Consider the following 24,882-nt stretch of genomic DNA (forward strand, 5'->3'; position numbering starts at 1 on the left):
AACATCATTACAATGACCATACTATATCCAACAGCATTGCAATCATCATACTACATCAAACTGCATCACACTCACTACACTACATCAAATTGCATAACAATCACTATACAACATCAAACTGCATAACAATCTTTATACTACATCAAACAGCATTGCAATCACTATACAACATCAAACAGCATTACAACCAACATGCTACATCCAACAGCATGGCAATCACTATACAACATCAAACAGCATTGCAATCACTATACAACATCCAACAGCATGGCAATCACTATACAACATCAAACTGCATAACAATCACTATACTACATCAAACAGCATTGCAATTACTATACAACGTCAAACTGCATTGTAATCACTATACTACATCAAACAGCATTACAGTCATCATACTACATCAAACTGCATCACACACACTATACTACATCCAACAGCATGGCAATCACTATACAACATCAAACAGCATTGCAATCACTATACAACATCAAACTGCATTACAATCACCATACTACATCCAACAGCATTGCAATCACTATACTATATCCAACAGCATTGCAATCACTATACTACATCAAACTGCATTGTAATCACTATACAACATCAAACTGCATTGTAATCACTATACAACATCAAACAGAATTACAATCACCATACTATATCCAACAGCATTGCAATCACTATACTACATCAAACTGCATTACAATCACCATACTACATCCAACAGCATTGCAATCACTATACTATATCCAACAGCACTGCAATCACTATACTACATCAAACTGCATTGTAATCACTATACAACATCAAACAGCATTACAATCACCATACTATATCCAACAGCATTGCAATCACCATACTACATCCAACAGCATTGCAATCACTATACTACATCAAACTGCATTGTAATCACTATACAACATCAAACAGCATTAAAATCACCATACTATATCCAACAGCATTGCAATCACTATCCTACCTCTAACTGCATTACAGCCATCATACTACATCCAACAGCATTGCAATCACTATACAACATCAAACTGCATTGTAATCACTATACTACATCAAACAGCATTACAATCACCATACTACATCCAACAGCATTGCAATCACTATACTATATCCAACAGCATTGCAATCACTATACTACATCAAACTGCATTGTAATCACTATACAACATCAAACATCATTACAATGACCATACTATATCCAACAGCATTGCAATCATCATACTACATCAAACTGCATCACACTCACTACACTACATCAAATTGCATAACAATCACTATACAACATCAAACTGCATAACAATCTTTATACTACATCAAACAGCATTGCAATCACTATACAACATCAAACAGCATTACAACCAACATGCTACATCCAACAGCATGGCAATCACTATACAACATCAAACAGCATTGCAATCACTATACAACATCCAACAGCATGGCAATCACTATACAACATCAAACTGCATAACAATCACTATACTACATCAAACAGCATTGCAATTACTATACAACGTCAAACTGCATTGTAATCACTATACTACATCAAACAGCATTACAGTCATCATACTACATCAAACTGCATCACACACACTATACTACATCCAACAGCATGGCAATCACTATACAACATCAAACAGCATTGCAATCACTATACAACATCAAACTGCATTACAATCACCATACTACATCCAACAGCATTGCAATCACTATACTATATCCAACAGCATTGCAATCACTATACTACATCAAACTGCATTGTAATCACTATACAACATCAAACTGCATTGTAATCACTATACAACATCAAACAGAATTACAATCACCATACTATATCCAACAGCATTGCAATCACTATACTACATCAAACTGCATTACAATCACCATACTACATCAAACAGCATTGCAATCACTATACTATATCCAACAGCACTGCAATCACTATACTACATCAAACTGCATTGTAATCACTATACAACATCAAACAGCATTACAATCACCATACTATATCCAACAGCATTGCAATCACCATACTACATCCAACAGCATTGCAATCACTATACTACATCAAACTGCATTGTAATCACTATACAACATCAAACAGCATTAAAATCACCATACTATATCCAACAGCATTGCAATCACTATCCTACCTCTAACTGCATTACAGCCATCATACTACATCCAACAGCATTGCAATCACTATACAACATCAAACTGCATTGTAATCACTATACTACATCAAACAGCATTACAATCACCATACTACATCCAACAGCATTGCAATCACTATACTATATCCAACAGCATTGCAATCACTATACTACATCAAACTGCATTGTAATCACTATACAACATCAAACATCATTACAATGACCATACTATATCCAACAGCATTGCAATCATCATACTACATCAAACTGCATCACACTCACTACACTACATCAAATTGCATAACAATCACTATACAACATCAAACTGCATAACAATCTTTATACTACATCCAACAGCATTGCAATCACTATACAACATCAAACAGCATTACAACCAACATGCTACATCCAACAGCATTACAGTCATCATACTACATCAAACTGCATCACACTCACTATACTACATCCAACAGCATGGCAATCACTATACAACATCAAACAGCATTGCAATCACTATACAACATCCAACAGCATGGCAATCACTATACAACATCAAACTGCATAACAATCACTATACTACATCAAACAGCATTGCAATCACTATACAACGTCAAACTGCATTGTAATCACTATACTACATCAAACAGCATTACAGTCATCATACTACATCAAACTGCATCACACACACTATACTACATCCAACAGCATGGCAATCACTATACAACATCAAACAGCATTGCAATCACTATACAACATCAAACTGCATTACAATGACCATACTACATCCAACAGCATTGCAATCACTATACTATATCCAACAGCATTGCAACCACTATACTACATCCAACAGCATGGCAATCACTATACAACATCAAACTGCATTGTAATCACTATACAACATCAAACAGAATTACAATCACCATACTATATCCAACAGCATTGCAATCACTATACTACATCAAACTGCATTACAATCACCATACTACATCCAACAGCATTGCAATCACTATACTATATCCAACAGCATTGCAATCACTATACTACATCAAACTGCATTGTAATCACTATACAACATCAAACAGCATTACAATCACCATACTATATCCAACAGCATTGCAATCACCATACTACATCCAACAGCATTGCAATCACTATACTACATCAAACTGCATTGTAATCACTATACAACATCAAACAGCATTAAAATCACCATACTCTATCCAACAGCATTGCAATCACTATCCTACCTCTAACTGCATTACAGTCATCATACTACATCCAACAGCATTGCAATCACTATACAACATCAAACTGCATTGTAATCACTATACTACATCAAACAGCATTACAGTCATCATACTTCATCGAACAGCATCACACTCACTATACTACATCAAACTGCATAACAATCACTATACTACATCAAACTGCATTACAATCACTATACCACATCAAACTACATAACAATCACTATACTACATCAAATTACATTACAATCACAATACTACATCAAACTGCATTACAATCACTATACTACATCAAATTACATTATAATCAGAATACTACATCCAACTGCATTTCAATCGCTATACTACATCAAGCGGCATTACAATCACTTTATATATACTTCATCAGACTACATTACAATCACTATACTACATCAAACTGCATTACAATCACAATACTACATCAACCTACATTACAATCATCAGTCTACGTCAAACTTCATTAATATCACTATACTAAATCAAACTGCATTAGAATCACTATGCCACATCAAACTGCATTACACCAACAATACTAATTAAACTACATTACAATCACTATACTAAATCAAACTGCATTAGAATCACTTTTCTTCATCACACTGCATTACAATCACTATACTACATCAAACTGCATTACAATCACTATACTACATCAAACTGCATTACAATCACAATATTACATCAAACTGCATTACAATCACAATACTACACCAAACTACATTACCATCATCATTCTACATCAAACTACATTACTATCACAATACTACATCAACCTACATTACAATCATCATTCTACGTCAAATTTCATTACTATCACTATACTAAATCAAACTGCATTACAAACACTATACCACATTAAACTGCATTACACCCACAATACTACACCAAACTACATTACTATCACTATACTACATCAAACTGCATTACAATCACAATACTACATCAAACTACATTACAATCACTATACTACATCAAACTGCATTACAATCACAATACTACAGCAAACTGCATTACAATCACAATACTACATCAAACTGCATTACCATCATCATTCTACATCAAACTACATTACTATCACTATACTACATCAAACTGCATTACTCTCTTTTAAAAATAAAAACATCTAGCAACATCTATATCATTTATAAATATGAATCTACATTAAAAAAATTGAAACAACATACAACATATATACAATGTATTTACTGAAAAGAAACCTGTTTTTTCAGCTGTAGCTGCCTTAAAACCATATTAATTTGTTGTTCTGTTCACAGTATGGATCATGTGATCAGGTTCGATGACTCAGTTGATTGCTTGTCATCATACCTCCGAGGGATTGGATCGTTGTTCAAAATTTCAATCATTGGATTGTTTTATCCAGACTTATTATTTACAGGCATCATATACATTGTATGTAGATGTGAGACCACATTGGGTAAATTGTTCTGTACATTGTATGTAGACCTTTGACCATATTGAGTAAATGGCTTTATACATACAATGAAGACGTTAGATCATGAATTGAAACAATTCCTCTATACAGTGTATGTTGACGTGAAACCATATTAAGTAAATTGCTTTGTGCATTGTTTTTAGATGTGAGACCATATTTAATCAATTGTTATATACGTGTTATGAAGACGTTATAGAGGTTAGTGCCATGTAATTGATATGTAGACCTGATACCGATCCTTGTTACCAGCGCATTGAAGTAATTTGTTCTTTATTGAAAAAAAATGTAAGCTATTAAGGAAATGCGTCAAGTTTCCGATACTTATGACATAGTAGGAAACAGTTAAGTAAAATAAATTCACAGACACCCTCGGCCTACAGCGAAGGCAAATTTGGGCTCCCTCAAAGCCTCTGTCAGAATCTTCATTCATGTTCAAATGTGTGTGTCACGTTAATAGACGGAATATCTCCTCCTGCTGACGCGAATGAGGTCAAATTGATGTATTTACAACAGCCAAAACTCAAAATGTTATGTATACATCTTGGGCTAATCCTTTAATCCTTCTTTGGAAGTCATGTGGCCATAAAAACTCTTACTCATGACCTGAAAACTCAGTGGACACGGTTGGTGTATTCCTATTGGTCAGGGAAGCACATTGATTTAGTTGACCCATATATATATTAGCGGTTGTAGATGGCTGTAGGTAGGGTACCGTGATCCCGGACTTATCTGTAACGTGCATTACAAAGCAGCGATCAATGGGATTCAGTTAATGACGCCACTCACTCTTTCCTCTGAAGCGATTGATGACAACACTTTGACGCAGGTTTTTCAGCCCTCGTTCTTTACCGGCTCTTTTGGTAATGGGGGAGAGGAGGTTGGCATTGGAAAGAGGTAGATGGTGATTGAAACCGTGATTACCCAGTGGTGCTCCTTTGGGATTTTCTACATGTTGTGGTACATTTTCATCAGTCAGTAATGGCAGTATGTTTTTCATTAGCTTCTTCTTAAATTATTGCCAAGACAATATTGTAAAACATCATCATCCGCGTGAGACATGTCACCACTCAAAGTACATTTTGCCCCGTCCACAGATTATGTTTACTGACACATGTGACAGCCAGCTCAGTTTCTCCCACAAAACTTCCTGAAAACTGACATAGCTAGACTCCAAATGCTTTTGAAAATTTCAAAGCTTCAATTGCATGTAAATGTGCCTTAATCAGCTGAGTGGAAATGAATGTTCGGTGGTTATTTGCAAGGTTTCGCTGCATTGTGCTGTCTTCCTACCTGAACATCCAACTGTGTATCCACTGATCCCACTCTACGAGGTCAGCCATTAACTGCTCTAAAGCCTGGCTATAATCAGCATCGTTATTGGAACTTCATGCTTTCCACAGACTCGAGGATAACCGGTTTTCATCATGTGCAGGAGGTAGGAAAATCCTAATCCCTGTTTATTGGCAGTTATTGCGTTGAAATGAATGAGAGTAATGAAAACGCTAGTTGTCCGTGTTTACTTTAACACTTGACGGAACATGTAGTGAAAATGTTATCCGACGATTAGTTCGCCACATATTTACTTATTGTTAAGTGTCGCTACAAAGGTTAGGTTAGTGATTCGAGTTTTTTCCTTCCAGACGGTTATAAACATATGTCTACGGTATACTTGGGCTGGACTTTGGAGCCCTGTACAGCTTCCGTGCCATCACAGAATTCCTTCAGGGTCGGGATACACCAAATTACGATGCATTCTGAACAGTGAACATGAACTAATTAACATGAAGTTAACGCATATTAACAGGCGAGCGAGATAACATCCAGTATATAGGTTGACAGTATTCTGGAAAGCAAGATGTGCTTCATATGTCAATATGTATTTACAAATTGTCGTCAACCCAAGGTACATTTGTCTTTTAACGCTAATAAACAAGTAACAGGAACATGTGTGTTTTAACGCAAAGAAACTTGTGGCAGGTACATTTGTGTTTTATGCTAAGAAACTAGTGGCAGGTACAATCTGTGTTTTAACGCTATGAAACTAGTGGCAGGTACAATTTGTGTTTTAACGCTAAGAAACTAGTGGCAGGTACAATTTGTGTTTTAACGCTATGAAACTAGTGGCAGGTACAATTTGTGTTTTAACGAAAAGAAACTAGTGGCAGGTACATTTCTGTTTTAACGCTAAGAAACTAGTGGCAGATACATTTGTGTTTTAACGCTAAGAAACTTGTGGCAGGTACAATTTGTGTTTTAACGCAAAGAAACTTGTGGCAGGTACATTTGTTTTCAATCTAAGAAACTAGTGGCAGGTACATTTGTTTTAACGCAAAGAAACTTTTTGCAGGTGCATTTGTGTTTCAACGCTATAAAACTAGTGGCAGGTACATTTGTGTTTTAACGCTATGAAACTAGTGGCAGGTACAATCTGTGTTTTAACGCTAAGAAACTTGTGGCAGGTACATTTGTTTTGAATCTAAGAAACTAGTGGCAGGTACATTTGTGTTTTAACGCTATGAAACTAGTGGCAGGTACATTTGTGTTTTAACGCTAAGAAACTTGTGGCAGGTACAATCTGTGTTTTAACGCTAAGAAACTAGTGGCAGGTACATTTGTTTTCAATCTAAGAAACTAGTGGCAGGTACATTTGTTTTAACGCAAAGAAACTTTTTGCAGGTGCATTTGTGTTTTAACGCTATAAAACTAGTGGCAGGTACATTTGTGTTTTAACGCTATGAAACTAGTGGCAGGTACAATCTGTGTTTTAACGCAAAGAAACTTGTGGCAGGTACATTTGTGTTTTAACGCTAAGAAACTAGTGGCAGGTGCATTTGTGTTTTAACGCTATAAAACTAGTGGCAGGTGCATTTGTGTTTTAACGCTATAAAACTAGTGGCAGGTACATTTGTGTTTTAACGCTATGAAACTAGTGGCAGGTACAATCTGTGTTTTAACGCAAAGAAACTTGTGGCAGGTACATTTGTGTTTTAACGCTAAGAAACTAGTGGCAGGTGCATTTGTGTTTTAACGCTATAAAACTCGTGGCAGGTGCATTTGTGTTTTAACGCTATAAAACTAGTGGCAGGTACATTTGTGTTTTAACGCTATGAAACTAGTGGCAGGTACAATCTGTGTTTTAACGCAAAGAAACTTGTGGCAGGTACATTTGTGTTTTAACGCTAAGAAACTAGTGGCAGGTACATTTGTGTTTTAACGCTAAGAAACTAGTGGCAGGTACATTTGTGTTTTAACGCTATGAAACTAGTGGCAGGTACAATCTGTGTTTTAACGCTAAGAAACTAGTGGCAGGTACATTTGTTTTGAATCTAAGAAACTAGTGGCAGGTACATTTGTTTTAACGCAAAGAAACTTTTTGCAGGTGCATTTGTTTTAACGATATAAAACTAGTGGCAGGTACATTTGTGTTTTAACGCTATGAAACTAGTGGCAGGTACAATCTGTGTTTTAACGCTAAGAAACTTGTGGCAGGTACATTTGTGTTTTAACGCTAAGAAACTAGTGGCAGGTACATTTGTGTTTTAACGCTCTGAAACTAGTGGCAGGTACAATCTGTGTTTTAACGCAAAGAAACTTGTGGCAGGTACATTTGTGTTTTAACGCTAAGAAACTAGTGGCAGGTACATTTGTGTTTTAACGCTAAGAAACTAGTGGCAGGTACATTTGTGTTTTAACGCTAAGAAACTAGTGGCAGGTACAATCAGTGTTTTAACGCTAAGAAACTAGTGGCAGGTACATTTGTGTTTTAACGCTCTGAAACTAGTGGCAGGTACAATCTGTGTTTTAACGCAAAGAAACTCGTGGCAGGTACATTTGTGTTTTAACGCTAAGAAACTAGTGGCAGGTACATTTGTGTTTTAACGCTAAGAAACTAGTGGCAGGTACAATCTGTGTTTTAATGCAAAGAAACTTGTGGCAGGTACATTTGTGTTTTAACGCTAAGAAACTAGTGGCAGGTACATTTGTGTTTGAACGCTATAAAACTAGTGGCAGGTACATTTGTGTTTTAACGCTATGAAACTAGTGGCAGGTACAATCTGTGTTTTAACGCAAAGAAACTTGTGGCAGGTACATTTGTGTTTTAACGCTAAGAAACTAGTGGCAGGTACATTTGTGTTTTAACGCTAAGAAACTAGTGGCAGGTACAATCAGTGTTTTAACGCTAAGAAACTCGTGGCAGGTACATTTGTTTTGAATCTAAGAAACTAGTGGCAGGTACATTTGTGTTTAAAGCTGATAACCTAGTGTGAGTACATGTGTGAGTTTGCATGCACTCTGTCACGGCAACAGGTTTACCAACAGAAGGCTATATACCGGGTTCCTGGTGACACCGCATGTTGTCCTTCCAATGACAACGTTATCAGGTCCGGCATGTAAAAAGTAGCCTCGGATCAGAAATCAAAGCTGAAAAAACATATCTTGTTACAATTTATGAAGAGGATGGGCACTTTATCGCGCCACACATGCCCGTCCAGGTGGAAACACACGCCGACAAAAGTGTTTACAACTAACGAGGCGCCGTCACTCGGTCCCCTGCATGTCCATTGAAGCAGAATGTCTACGGCGGGAACTACCCATACTTGTAAACTTGGGGGAGGGCGATATTGTCATTTGGGTCGTTCTGTAGCGGTTTGTTATCTATCAAGCTGTACAATGTACATCACTTGTTCAAGTTGCGTGATATTTGAAAGGAAAAGAACGCACTACCAGATATTTGAATGACAGAGATATGTACACTGAACATGTATACTGAAGCCTGTAATGCTTGGATGCTTGATGTGAGAAACACAGTGACTCCGACAGAGGAAACAGCCCGTAGAACACGCCAGTTAATAGTTTTCATAAACGTATCTGCCTGGAAGCAAACATTAGTTGCAGACATGGTGTTTCAATTATGTACCTGTCCAATATTGAAGCAGTTGCAGAAGTGACATCATTCATTCTTTGAATATAACATTTTCTTATTGTTAATATTTTAAATTGTTAAACTATAACAATGTGTCACTGAAAATTTATAGGACTGGACATATGTGTTGCACTTTCTGGAAGCCGATGAACGTACCAGGGAACAATACAGGTGCTAGCGCCTGTGGAATAATGTTGCGAATTACTTCAAGCAAATGCCAACATGCTTAATTTGAATTGACACTTGCATCTGTGCTGAAGACCAGATATATCACAAACTGACAAATGCGAATTTTAAACTGATTTTGTGTGTGTATTTTATAGCCGCCACGATATCAGTAAGTGCATGTCCATCTTTGTAGTGGCAGGTAGCGGTTAATGTTTACAGTAACACATCAGGCTCTACAACTGTTTTGTGTTGCTGTTTTTTCCCTCCTTTAACAGGGGTGGGGGTGGGGGTTTGGGGTTTGGTGTGTGTGTGTGAGGGGGGGGGGGGGGGGGGGGGGGTATCATTTTGAACAGGATGAATTTTTTCTTTACAATAGTTATGTGCCACAGACCGCTTTTTACTGACGTAAGAACAGAGCAAAAGTGGAATTATCATCAACGGGGCACATTTGTTCCATCGAATTGTAATCTATGAAGATCTGCAGGAGGCGGTCATCCTCGATGTCTATCTGTGGCTGCAGATTACATGGTCAGGGGTATGGGTGCAGCGTGTCGAGGAAGTGTCAGTAATACTTGTGGGTGCAGTAGATGTCGAGGAAGCTTCAGTAATACTTGTGGGTGCAGTAGATGTCGAGGAAGCTTTAGTAGTAGTTGTGGTTGCAGTAGATGTTGAGGAAGCTTATGTAGTAGTTGTGGGTGCAGTAGATGTCGAGGAAGCTTAACTGGTACTTTTGGGCGCAGTAGATTCTGAGGAAACTTCAGTAGTAGTTGTGGGCGCAGTAGATGTCGAGGAAGCTTCAGTAGTAGTTGGAGTAGATACCGTAAAGAAATAGGAGATCACATATGACGTAAATGGTGGCATTATTTGCAGAAGTGGTTGTGATTGTTATTGCTGCAGTGAAATCAAAAGAGTAATTGCAGTAAACATCCTGACATTTATAGAGCAAATGTTAGTTGTCTTTTAATAGGCAGAGAGTGAAGTAGCAGTTATAGTCTTGTAAAGGTTGGTGAAGTGAACATCAATATCTAAGGGACAGCATGAAAACAAGCATAAATAGTGTAGGGACGGTGTAGGTAGTAACGTCAATAGTGTATGGACGATGAGTGGAATAACGTCATTAGTGTAGGGACGGTGTGTGGAATAACGTCATTAGTGTAGGGACGGTGAGTGGAGTAGCAGTAATAGTAAAGGGACGGTGAGTGGAATAGCAGTAATAGTTTAGGGACGGTGAAGTTATTAAAGTCAATAGTGTAAGGACGGTGAGTGGAGTAACATCTATAGTGTGGGGAACGTGAGTGGAATAACGTCATTAGTGTAGGGACGGTGAGTGGAGTAGCAGTAATAGTGTAGGGACGGTGAAGGTAGCAACGTCAATAGTGTAGGGACAGTGAGTTGAGTAACGTCAGTAGTGTAGGGACAGTGAGTTGAGTAACGTCAATAGTGTAGGGACGGTGAGTGGAGTAACGTCAATAGTGTAGGGACGGTGAGTGGAGTAACGTCAATAGTGTAGGGACGGTGAAGGTATTAACGTCAAGAGTGTAGGGACGGTGAGTAGAATAACGTCAATAGTGTGGGGACGGTGAGTGGAGTAACGTCAATAGTTTAGTGACGGTGAATGTATTAACGTCAATAGTGTAGGGACGGTGAGTGGAGTAACGTCAATAGTGTAGGGACGGTGAAGGTATTAACGTCAAGAGTGTAGGGACGGTGAGTAGAATAACGTCAATAGTGTGGGGACGGTGAGTGGAGTAACATCACTAGTGTAGGGACGGCCAGTGGAGTGACGTCAAAAGTGTAGGGAAGGTGAGTGGAATAACGTCACTAGTGTAGGGACGGTGAGTGGAGTAGCAGTAAGAGTGTAGGGACGGTGAAGGTAGTAACGTCAATAGTGTAGGGACAGTGACTGGAGTAACGTCAATAGTTTAGTGACGGTGAATGTATTAACGTCAATAGTGTAGGGACGGTGAGTGGAGTAACGTCTATAGTGTATGGACGGTGAAGGTATTTACTTCAAAAGTGTAGGGACGGTGAGTAGAATAACGTCAATAGTGTTGGGACGGTGAGCGGATTAACATCACTAGTGTAGGGACGGTGAGTAGAATAACGTCAATAGTGTGGGGACGGTGAGTGGAGTAACATCACTAGTGTAGGGACGGCCAGTGGAGTGACGTCAAAAGTGTAGGGAAGGTGAGTGGAATAACGTCACTAGTTTAGGGACGGTGAGTGGAGTAGCAGTAAGAGTGTAGGGACGGTGAAGGTAGTAACGTCAATAGTGTAGGGACAGTGACTGGAGTAACGTCAGTAGTGAAGGGACAGTGAGTGGAGTAGCAGTAATAGTATACGGACGGTGAAGGTATTAACGTCAATAGTGTAGGGACGGTGAGTGGAGTAACGTCTATAGTGTAGGGACGTTGAAGGTATTTACTTCAAAAGTGTAGGGACGGTGAGTAGAATAACGTCAATAGTGTGGGGACGGTGAGTGGATTAACATCACTAGTGTAGGGACGGCGAGTGGAGTAACGTCAAAAGTGTAGGGAAGGTGAGTGGAATAACGTCACTAGTGTAGGGACGGTGAGTGGAGTAACGTCAGTAGTGTAGGGACGGTGAGTGGAGTAGCAGTAATAGTGTAGGGACGAAGAAGGTAGTAACGTCAATAGTGTAGGGACATGTACAGTGGGTGGAGTAACGTCAGTAGTGTAGGGACGGTGAAGGTAGTAATGTCAAAGGTGTAGGGACGGTGAGTGGAGAAATGTCAGTAGTGTAGGGACGGTAAGTGGATTAACGACAATAGTGTAGGGACGGTGAACGTAGTAACGTCAATAGTGTAGCGACGGTGAGTGGAATAACGTCAATAGTGTTGGGACGGTGAGTGGAGTAACATCACTAGTGTAGGGACGGCGACTGGAGTAACGTCAAAAGTGTAGGGAAGGTGAGTGGAATAACGTCACTAGTGTAGGGACGGTGAGTGGAATAACGTCAGTAGTGCAGGGACGGTGAGTGGAGTAGCAGTAATAGTGTAGGGACGGTGAAGTTAGTAACGTCAATGGTGTAGGGGCAGTGAGTGGAGTAACGTCAGTAGTGTAGGGACGGTGAGTGGAGTAGCAGTAATAGTATAGGGACGTTGAAGGTATTAACGTTAAAAGTGTAGGGACGGTGATTGAAATAACGTCACTAGTGTGGGAACGGTGAGTGGAGTAACGTCAGTAGTGTAGGGGCGGTGAAGGTAGTAACGTCAAAGGTGTAGGGACGGTGAGTGGAGTAGCAGTAATAGTGTGGGGACGGTGAAGGTAGTAACGTCAATATTATAGGGGCGGTGAGCGGAGCAGCAGTAATAGTGTAGGGACGGTGAGTGGAGTAGCAGTAATAGTGTAGGGACGGTGAAGGTAGTAACGTCAATAGTGCAGTGACGATGAGTTGAATAACGTCATTAGTGTAGCGACGGTGAGTGAAATAACGTCATTAGTGTAGGGACGGTGAGTGGAGTAGCAGTAATAGTGTAGGGACGGTGAAGGTAGTAACGTCAATAGTGTAGGGACAGTGACTGGAGTAACGTCAATAGTTTAGTGACGGTGAATGTATTAACGTCAATAGTGTAGGGACGGTGAATGGAGCAACGTCAATAGTGTAGGGACGGTGAATGTAGTAACGTCAATAGTGTAGGGACGGTGAGTGAAGTAACGTCAATAGTGTAGGGACGGTAAGTTGAGTAACGTCAATAGTGTAGGGGCGATGAGTGGAGTAACGTCAGTAGTGTAGGGACGGTAAGTGGAGTGACGTCAGTAGTGTAGGGACGGTGAGTGGATTAACGTCAGTAGTGTAGGGACGGTGAATGGAGCAACGTCAATAGTGTAGGGACGATGAGTTGAATAACGCCATTTCTGTAGGGACGGTAAGTGGAGTAACGTCAATAGTGTAGGGACGGTGAATGTAGTAACGTCATAGTGTAGGGACGGTAAGTGGAGTAACGTCAATAGTGTAGGGACGGTGAATGTAGTAACGTCATAGTGTAGGGACGGTAAGTGGAGTAACGTCAATAGTGTAGGGACGGTGAGTGGAGTAACGTCAGTAGTGTAGGGACGGTGAGTGGAGTTACGTCAGTAGTGTAGGGACGGTGAGTGGATTAACGTCAGTAGTGCAGGGACGATGAGTGGAGTAACGTCAATTGTGTAGGGACGGTGAAGGTAGTGACGCCAATAGTGTAGGGACGGTGAGTGGAGTAGCATTAGTATTGTTGGAAAATTAGGTGAAGTAGTATCAGTTGGGACAGTAAGTGGAGTAGCATCAGTAGGACAGAAGCCTCAATAGGATGGTGATTAATATTTTTAACGTTTCTTACATAACTAACGTTACGAATCGCATAAGAGTTGTTTATATTAGAGTTGTGGCACTGATGACTGAGATGGGTCCGTCAATAGTGTAGGGACAGTGAGTGGAGTAGCAGTAATAGTGTAAGGACGGTGAAGGTAGTAACGTCAATATTATAGGGGCGGTGAGCTGAGCAGCAGTAATAGTGTATGGATGGTGAGTGGAGTAGCAGTAATAGTGTAGGGACGGTGAGTGGAGTAGTAGTAATAGTGTAGGGATGGTGGAGGTAGTAACGTCAATAGTGTAGGGACGATGAGTTGAATAACGCCATTTGTGTAGGGACGGTAAGTGGAGTAACGTCAATAGTGTAGGGACGGTGAGTGGAATAACGGCAATAGTGTAGGGACGGTGAGTGCAGTAACGTCAGTAGTGTAGGGACGGAGAGTGGAGTAACGTCAATAGTGTAGGGACGGTGAATGTAGTAACGCTAATAGTGTAGCGACGGTGAATGTAGTAACGCCAATAGTGTAGCGACGGTGAGTGGAGTAACGTCAGTAGTGTAGGGAGGGAGAGTGGAGTAACGTCAATAGTGTAGGGACGGTGAATGTAGTAACGTCATAGTGTAGGGACGGTGAGTGGAGTAACGTCAATAGTGTAGGGACGGTAAGTTGAGTAACGTCAATAGTGTAGGGGCGATGAGTGGAGTAACGTCAGTAGTGTAGGGACGGTGAGTGGATTAACGTCAGTAGTGCAGGGACGGTGAGTGGAGTAACGTCAATTGTGTAGGGACGGTGAAGGTAGTGACGCCAATAGTGTAGGGACGGTGAGTGGAGTAGCATTAGTATTGTTGGAAAATTAGGTGAAGTAGTATCAGTTGGGACAGTAAGTGGAGTAGCATCAGTAGGACAGAAGCCTCAATAGGATGGTGATTAATATTTTTAACGTTTCTTACATAACTAACGTTACGATTCGCATAAGAGTTGTTTATATCGGAGTTGTGGCACTGATGACTGAGATGGGTCCGTGATAAAATGTATGAAGCTGGCGCCAGTAGCTGCATACGTTTGTCAAACTACCTAGTATTCACAGTTTTTTATGCTTTTCATTAATGTTATTGCCTATGTATCCTTGACATATGCAAGTTAGCAACTGACTGTCAGTGTATGTCCATGTTGCTCTGCTGATGCTGATTTATCCGTATCACGGGTAACAGGACCTCATATGCATTAACTACTATCTGTCTGCGGCATTCTCCGCCGTGTAATGTGATAGGCAGTCATTGTAGAACCTGCAGAATTTAAGGACAATGCGGGGTGGGAGACGTGGTGTACTCCTTTTGTGAAATATGGGATGTCGTCAATCCACTGGTGAGTGTTGTTTATTTCAAACCGAGCATAAACCCGTATATAACTCCGTATAATATATCCGCCAACTATTTCAAAACAAGTAAAGCACTCATTCGCACTATGGAATCGCCGCATGGCGCGGCTCTTCTCGGCAGGATATATGTATTATATTATCTCAGTACTGTAAACGATGAGGAAAGATTTCAGTAATAAAATCAGTTCATTTGGCATCTACAAAAGAATTCGTCCTTGGTTTATTTCGATCTTAAGTTCTGGTTTAACACCAGGGGCGGTCAAACATACAATTGACTTCAATGGCAATTCAATGGAGCAAGCCAAAAGTACCTACTTTCCCGGAATTCTATCTATCAAACCAGGTCCCAAAACATGATCACATTCTTATACAGCTATGTGCTGCAATAAAATAGACTTCACTTTGTGTTATGTTTGGCCCTTACTGGTGATATTAATATAAGAAGGTTTGTACTCAAATTTGCTGACAAAGGTAAAAATCAATATACAAAACTATTTCGTTTTTTTAAGTAGGATTTTAACATGGCTTTATTCGGTATGCGTGTCTTCCTGTGTACACTAACAAGACAAGTAACTACCAGCTGTATAGCGGAGGATACAAGAGATACGTGTCTTACATGCCTTACAGTTATACCCGTTGTAATTTCGTTACAGCAAATAATAGTTTTGATAATCATTAGAACATTTGGGAAAACTACATCAGGGTTTTTTGGGTAGCCTTGTGGTCAAAGTGTTCGCCCAGCAATCCGAAGGCCCAGATTAGATTCCTGACATGTTTGAATCCTATTCCTGGTGATCCCTGAGGTGTTTAGTAAAAGACGGTGTCAAATCCTGCTCTCTCACTACAAATGAAATTAGCTACAGTGCGTATAGTACATGGAGTCAACATGGCTGACACAATTACTGTAACGTTTGCGTGGATTAGCTGTTGGGCATCATTACTGTACTTGGTGCTTATGTTAAGGTGATTGTTATGATGTGGTGAGCACTAGCATTTAGTAAAGTCATAGATCTCTGCAGATCGCACCTGACTGTCAGTTATAGTCTAGGCACTGATTAAATTGTTTATAATGTGCATGTCTCCTTTTATTAACAACGCGTAGCAACAGCCGTGTCGAAGATATACAATCACAGTCAATAATACTGACTTTTCAAACGTTTATAAAACAAGACTAAAGTGTTAAAGCTACCATCATGTTTTCTATCGCCAATGCATATCGAAAACTAAGTTCAAAACTAAACAGTCAAAGCTATCATACGTGTATAGCCTTTATCCAAGGAGTGCGGAATGCCCAGTGAAATATGTCCAGTAAAGTAGTGTAATTTACGCGCTTATGAACGTCACTTTCCGCACTTGTGACCGAAATATCTCCTATCGAAAAGCAGCATGAACATATGAACTTGACTACAAAATGTTATTTATTATACAGACTGGCATATGTTTGCAGCATCTAGCTGCGTCATGCACTATTCATTGCATTAGGTATTCCTACCCAAATTAAGCATCATTGTGTTTGGACCTTGCCTGGTCCGTGTTATCGCGACATGTTTTGTACTATTAAGAAGGACCCATGTGAGTCTTCTTCAGATACACACTTGTCTTTACGAATGATTCCGGGAGAAGTAACTGTTCAAAACCAACAAGTTAGGAGCTTTGAGACACTACTCTAAGTTCCTATTGAAAGAATACAATCAACTGAAGGCAGCCACAATTCCAGACAAAAGCCGAGCTACGGTAACAGAGACTGATTCGGAGAGTGCAATTCAAAGCGCCCCTCAATGTAACACAGAGTTAGTTAAACGTTGCGCAAAGGGTTTCTTCACTGAGATCTTGTGATTGCTGTGCTGGTGTGATCAGATACTTTCTCCTTCGCAGAATGGGACAAGGCTGGATATAGCGGAGGTCTGGGAGGCAGGGTGCTGGCTGTCGTCACTCGCCCTCTCTCACGACCCGGACTTCGTCTACCTGCCTACGCACTAGAGGGATTGATTTTTGAAGAAATTTAATTTAAACTGTCAAGGACACTTCTACATGAGTGGAAAGTAAATAAAACTGGCTAATTCAGTCTCTTAGCAACGCCTTGGGGACTCTCGACGCCGAGTGAGAGCAGCATTGTTCCGACCATGGCGAATCTTAACTTAAAGCAGAATCGGTTCTACCACGTCCCAAAGCTTTGTTGCAAGTAAATGTCATTGGATACACCAATTGCATCATCGTTCTACGGAATGGATTAGAAAATGATCCGAAATGCTGCTGAGAGTCAAACCACAGAAGACATCAAGTAAGTAGCATAGAGGGATTGTCAATGACAATCGTGTGACAGTTGTTAGTGACACCAGGTTGTGTATTAGGCTCGACTGCGTGCTCTCAGCGTGGAAGTAGTCCTTATCGGTTCTTCTAGTCATCGATTGTTTTCAATGTAATTTATTGCAGAAGAGTACTGTGTTTTCCTTTTACCGTTATTATTATTATTATTATTATTATTATTATTATTATTATCAGCAGCAGCAGCAGCAGCATTATCATTATTATTATTATTAAAAAGCGGTATTTTGATGCGAGTTTAAAGAGAATGTTTTTATATGGACTTTAACAAAAACATCATTGTCCTTTGTTACGATTCAATAACGCGTGTTCCGCTCAAACGTGAAATCCTATTTCAAGCCAACCCATGGTTAAACAATGCAAATGTCGAACTGGGTATTTATAATCTTACAAACCTACCAACTGTACATGTAATAACTACATGGATAAATACCCACTATGTCATCGACTTGTTGTCCGTTCTCTGCCCATGAGCGTGGCATATTTAGCCGAGAGCAGAATAAAGAAAATTCCATTATTCTTAGACGCGAGGCTTTCAATAAAAGCAGTTTTCATCATGGGATTTGCAGTCTCATTCAACAATCTAAAAGAGGTCAATTAACAAGCACAGATTTGTAAGGTTTGCACAAAAGCTAAACCGAAACTATCGCATTATTTCTTCATCTAAACCAGTTGATCGAGGCTTTCAACATAGTTGGCGTGCAGTTTTTGAAAGCCTTGTACGAGTCAACACTTCAGACCTTACCCTTCTGTGGCGGGTGGGGGATGTCACAGCGGTGACGCCAGCTGTCAGCCCCCACAGTTTGGTATCAGTGTGTTAGTGATGCGAGCTTCATCTGCAGTCTTTCAAGTATTTATATTCATCATACTTCACGGCAACCTTCCGCAGGTTGAAGAGCCGTATCACAAACTTATTCAATAAAGGTGAGACTGGCGAAAATGTATTATTATATGGGCATATAAAGACGTTATACTATCGACTGTGAACGGCAGCCCTGCATATATTGGACAGTCTTTCGTTATTAGGTTCTAGTTCCATACAATGTTGTTGTTTTTGTCTGTGTAAGGTGTCCGCCTTTGTTATGACAGTTTCTGGCCTCCATTCGACACCTAGGTTGTGTTTGCTCGTGTAGCTGGTGGTATATTGTGGGACAAATTCTAGATGGTGGTATTCAGAGACAAATGCTATGAGTATGAATTTAGTTGTATATCTGCCACATCCAATGTTTCCTCCCTCTGTGAGATATCAAACTGTATACATCGATGTTTAAGGGGTATATATACTGAACACAACCTGTATGTACACCGATGTATTTTGGGGAGAATAAACTGGACACAAACCGTATATATACCTATGTGTTGAGGGGTAAATACGCGTGACACAACCTGTATGTACACCGATGTTTATGGGGTTAATAAACTGGACACAACCTGTATATATACCTATGTGTTCAGGGGTAAATACGCGTGACACAACCGGTATATACACTGATGTTTTATAGGGTAAATATACTGGTCACAAACTGTATATACACAGATGCTTTATGGGGGTAAATATACTTGACACAACCTGTATATACACCTGTGTTTTATGGGGGTAAATGTACTGACACAAATTGTATATACACCTGTGCTTTATGGGGTAAATATCCTGGAAACAATCGGTATATACACCGATGTTTATGGGGTTAATATACTGGACACAAACTGTATATATACCAATGTGTTCAGGGGTAAATACGCGTGACACAACCTGTATATACACTGATGTTTTATAGGGTAAATATACTGGACACAAACTATATATACACCAAGGTTTATGGGGGAAATATATACTAGACACAAACTGTATATACACCGATGTGTTAAAGGGTAAATTAACTGAACACAACCTGTTTATACGCCGATGTTTTTGGGGGTGATTATACTGGACACGACCTGTGTTTTATGGGGTAAATATATTGGACACAAACTGTTTATACGCCGATGATTTATTGGGGTAAATATACTGGACAAAAACTGTATATGCATCGATGTTTTATGGTGTAAATATACTGGACACAAACTGTATATACACCGATGTTTTATGGGGTATTTTAACTAAATGATATTATTGTTATTTTCCACAAAACTGTAGCTGGATATGTACTCAGATATGTTTATTCTTGCATTTAATTTCGTTACTAACAATGTCAACAACAATGTTACAACAATGAGTGTGTCATGTCGATGATAAAACTTATATCTGCATAATATGAGCTAACCCCGAGAAACAAATGGGATGTATTTTGAGAAGATTTCCTAAAACTCGAGATGACAGACTGAGTATATTTAATTTGCCAGAGAATTTGATATGATCTAAAATACTTAGGGATATTGTTTATTTATTTCATTGAACTAGTTTATATCTTGCCTGCTACCAGGAACACGGGAGGTATGTGCACAGTTCATGACACAGTTAATTTTTTGCCAAATTTAACAAGCAAGCTATAGTTAATTCAGTGTTTGGTTCTCTCGAGGCGGTATAAGGAAGATAAACAAACACATGAGAAGAGGAACCATCTGCTGTACGTCATTCTGGGACGTTGGCTTGCATTGGATTAACTATGGAGAAGTGTGATGCTCATTTACATTTAGGCGCTGAAGGTCTATGCTTAATAGAATGGAATACTTTCTCAGTATCAATACTCGTAAACGTCTAAGCTTAGTCAGCAAATAATAAATGATTGGAAAGATGATAATATTTACTTTAATAGACCATTGGCTTTTGAGACGACTATACTGGGTGTTATTCTGGTTACTGTGATGTATGCCCCGTTAATATGCGTGTAAACCAGTTACCCAGTGTGAGTTGATCTCTGCAGGTGTACCATATCATGTACCAAGCAGACAGGAGCATGTGTATTAAACTGATATTAGTCTCACTAGACGAAAGCAATCGTTGAACATGTCTACAAATTAGGTCAGTGGGTAAATCTTGGTCCTTGGACAAACAAACAATCGTGGACCATTTTGTTTCTAAAGGGCCATCCTGAGAATTTGACAGTATCCTTAGTGCTATAAAACTGTCATCGTTGACAGGGTCGTTGTCTATGAAGCGTCCCTTCAAAGACAGCTCCTAGCGGCAGTGACGTGAGACCGGCACTGATCTGCCGCTGGTATCATTTGCCGCATAAAGCAGGATTACTCCGGTATGTGCTTATAACAAAGTGACATCGTTCACTGACCTACGTCCTTGCTTATAGTCTGTTCCAACTTATAAAACAAAACTACCATGAAGCTAACCTGTTTCTCTGATAGGTACAAATCGGTGCTTGCACCGTGCTAGTCTATCATCTTCGCCACTGAGGCAGCGGTAGGTTGTCGCATTGTGCTGTGTCGTTCAGCGTAGAAACATCAAAGGTCGGAACAGCCGTGTACAGTAACAAAATGATTAACGGAGGTTGTGTTATTCATCATTATTTCGTACTAATTTAGCATGTAAAGGAGCACTGGATATTTTTAAAACATTGGTTCGTTACCTTTTAACTGATCTCGGTTGTGTGAAATAACACAACTGCGTGTTTCAACATTATCTCATCTGAAACTGGCGGGAATACCACCAACAGCTAACACTCAATAGGAACAAGGCGCAGTGGCACGTGAGGACAGACCTTATAACAGACGGTAACAGTAACAGACACACAGACAGGCAGACAGACAAGGGCAGTGATATACATACAAGCACACAAGGACAGTGACAGACATACAGACAAGGTCAGTAACAGACATACAAACAGATAAGGACAGTGACATACATACAAGCACACAAGGACAGTGACAGACATACAGACAAGGTCAGTAACAGACATACAAACAGACAAGAACAGTGACATACATACAAGCACACAAGGACAGTGACAGACATACAGACAAGGTCAGTAACAGACATACAAACAGACAAGGACAGTGACATACATACAAGCACACAAGGACAGTGACAGACATACAGACAAGGTCAGTAACAGACATACAAACAGACAAGGACAGTGACAGACATACAGACAAGGACGGTGACATACATACAGGCACACACGGACGGTGACAGACATACAGACAAGGACGGTGACAGACATACAAGCACACACGGACGGTGACAGACATACAGACAAGGACGGTGACAGACATACAGACAAGGTCAGTAACAGACATACAAACAGACAAGAACAGTGACATACATACAAGCACACAAGGACAGTGACAGACATACAGACAAGGTCAGTAACAGACATACAAACAGACAAGGACAGTGACATACATACAAGCACACAAGGACAGTGACAGACATACAGACAAGGTCAGTAACAGACATACAAACAGACAAGGACAGTGACAGACATACAGACAAGGACGGTGACATACATACAGGCACACACGGACGGTGACAGACATACAGACAAGGACGGTGACAGACATACAGACAAGGTCAGTAACAGACATACAAACAGATAAGGACAGTGACATACATACAGGCACACAAGGACAGTGACAGACATACAGACAAGGTCAGTAACAGACATACAAACAGACAAGGACAGTGACATACATACAAGCACACAAGGACAGTGACAGACATACAGACAAGGTCAGTAACAGACATACAAACAGACAAGGACAGTGACATACATACAAGCACACAAGGACAGTGACAGACATACAGACAAGGTCAGTAACAGACATACAAACAGACAAGGACAGTGACAGACATACAGACAAGGACGGTGACATACATACAGGCACACACGGACGGTGACAGACATACAGACAAGGACGGTGACATACATACAAGCACACAAGGACAGTGACAGACATACAGACAAGGACGGTGACAGACATACAGACAAGGTCAGTAACAGACATACAAACAGACAAGAACAGTGACATACATACAAGCACACAAGGACAGTGACAGACATACAGACAAGGTCAGTAACAGACATACAAACAGACAAGGACAGTGACATACATACAAGCACACAAGGACAGTGACAGACATACAGACAAGGTCAGTAACAGACATACAAACAGACAAGGACAGTGACAGACATACAGACAAGGACAGTGACATACATACAGGCACACACGGACGGTGACAGACATACAGACAAGGACGGTGACATACATACAGGCACACAAGGACAGTGACAGACATACAGACAAGGACGGTGACAGACATACAGACAAGGACAGTGACAGACATACATACAAGCACACACCGACGGTGACAGACACACAGACAAGTACGGTGACATACATACAAGCACACAAGGACAGTGACAGACATACAGACAAGTACGGTGACATACATACAAGCACGCACGGACGGTGACAGACATACAGACAAGGACGGTGACATACATACAAGCACACAAGGGCGGTGACAGACATACAGACAATGACGGTGACATACATACAAGCACACACGGACGGTGACAGACATACAGACAAGGACGATGACATACATACATGTACAAGCACACAAGGACACTGACAGACATACAAGCACACAAGGACACTGACAGACATACAAGCACACAAGGATAGTGACAGACATACAGACAAGGACAGTAACATGCATACAGACAAAGACAGTAAGATACAAACAGACAAGGACAGTGACATACATACAAGCACACAAGGACAGTGACAAACATACAGACAAGGTCAGTGACAGACATACAAAGACAGTAACTGACATACAAACACAATGACAGTGACAGACATACAGACAGACAAGGACAGTAACAGACAAGCTGACAAACACAGTCAAGGAAAGTAACACGCATACAGATAGACAAGGACAGTAACAGACATAAAGGCAGACAAGGTCAGTGACAGACATGGCGGCAGACAAGGTCAGTGACAGACATAGATCAGACAAGAACAGTCAGTTATAAAAACAGACAAGGATAGTAAAAAGACAGACAAACATACAGACGTTGGACATTGACAGACAGACGGATACATTGACAGACAGACGGAGCCAGGGGCAGACACTGAGACGTGGACATTGACAGTCATAGATATAGACAGGAACAGTGACAAACATACAGATGGGAACAGGCACACAGACGGCGACAATGATGGGCGTACAAACGGACATGGATAGTAACAGACAGGGACAGACATACAGCCAGACGAGGACAGTAACAGACATAATACAGACTGACGGGGACAGGGACACGTTAACAGAGAGAGATTACAGTGGCGATTAAACAGATAAATTTGTGGGCGCCCTGACAGAGAAATTGACACATACAAACGAAAACTGCGCTTGAATCGAAACTACTGAACGAGACTGACCCACGTGCAGGTTTCTGGCTATGAAACGTGCGTCACCTTGTCTCACCTGCTTGTGAAGCTGCAGAATGCTTGACACAAAAGTTCAGGCCTTAGAAATGATTTAATGATCACAATCAATCACGGCGTACTTGGTTTGTCGGCTGTTCTCATTTGTGACAGTGCTACCGTGTAGGATGTTTAACGGTGGCCTCCCATGGTCGAGGTATGATATAGTGACCTTAGATGTAGTCCTGTGGCCGAGAAGGCTTCACAGGGGTGGATTCAGCATCCTCTCAGTCAATTTTACTGCCTACACCGCTGGTGGTTTTGTTGAACCGATACATTCACTAATGGGGGAATTAGGAAATTTAATAGAACGCTATGTCAAACGACTCGGTATCTCGTAAGTTTGTCTGTACGCCCCTTTCATCTGATCAAGTCATTACTTCACCGCTGTTGTTTTCACAGACAAATGAGCGTCCGTGTCCATACACAGTAGAGAAACATGAGTTGGGAATAGCTACTGACACGGTGTTGTCGCGCATTCTTCCCTTATCCATGTTCTTG

General features: G+C 40.4%; 1 protein-coding gene across 3 annotated transcripts in view; it reads left to right on the forward strand.

Annotated features, from left to right (window-relative positions):
• The window catches only part of LOC124112107, a 103,654-nt gene that overhangs the window by 57,249 nt on the left and 21,523 nt on the right, over nucleotides 1-24,882 (forward strand). Inside the window, exon 1 of one of the 3 annotated variants that reach the window (XM_046472068.2) lies at nucleotides 17,468-17,950. The exons of the other annotated variants lie outside the window; for them this stretch is intronic. The gene's annotated coding sequence lies outside the window, so the exon portion shown is untranslated. Of the gene's footprint in view, nucleotides 1-17,467; nucleotides 17,951-24,882 lie in introns of those variants that run through there. 3 annotated transcript variants of the gene reach the window in all.

The sequence above is a fragment of the Haliotis rufescens genome, unplaced genomic scaffold (assembly GCF_023055435.1).
Source record: "Haliotis rufescens isolate VD_foot unplaced genomic scaffold, xgHalRufe1.0.p SCAF_10, whole genome shotgun sequence".
In the NCBI taxonomy this organism is placed as follows: Eukaryota; Metazoa; Mollusca; class Gastropoda; order Lepetellida; family Haliotidae; genus Haliotis; species Haliotis rufescens.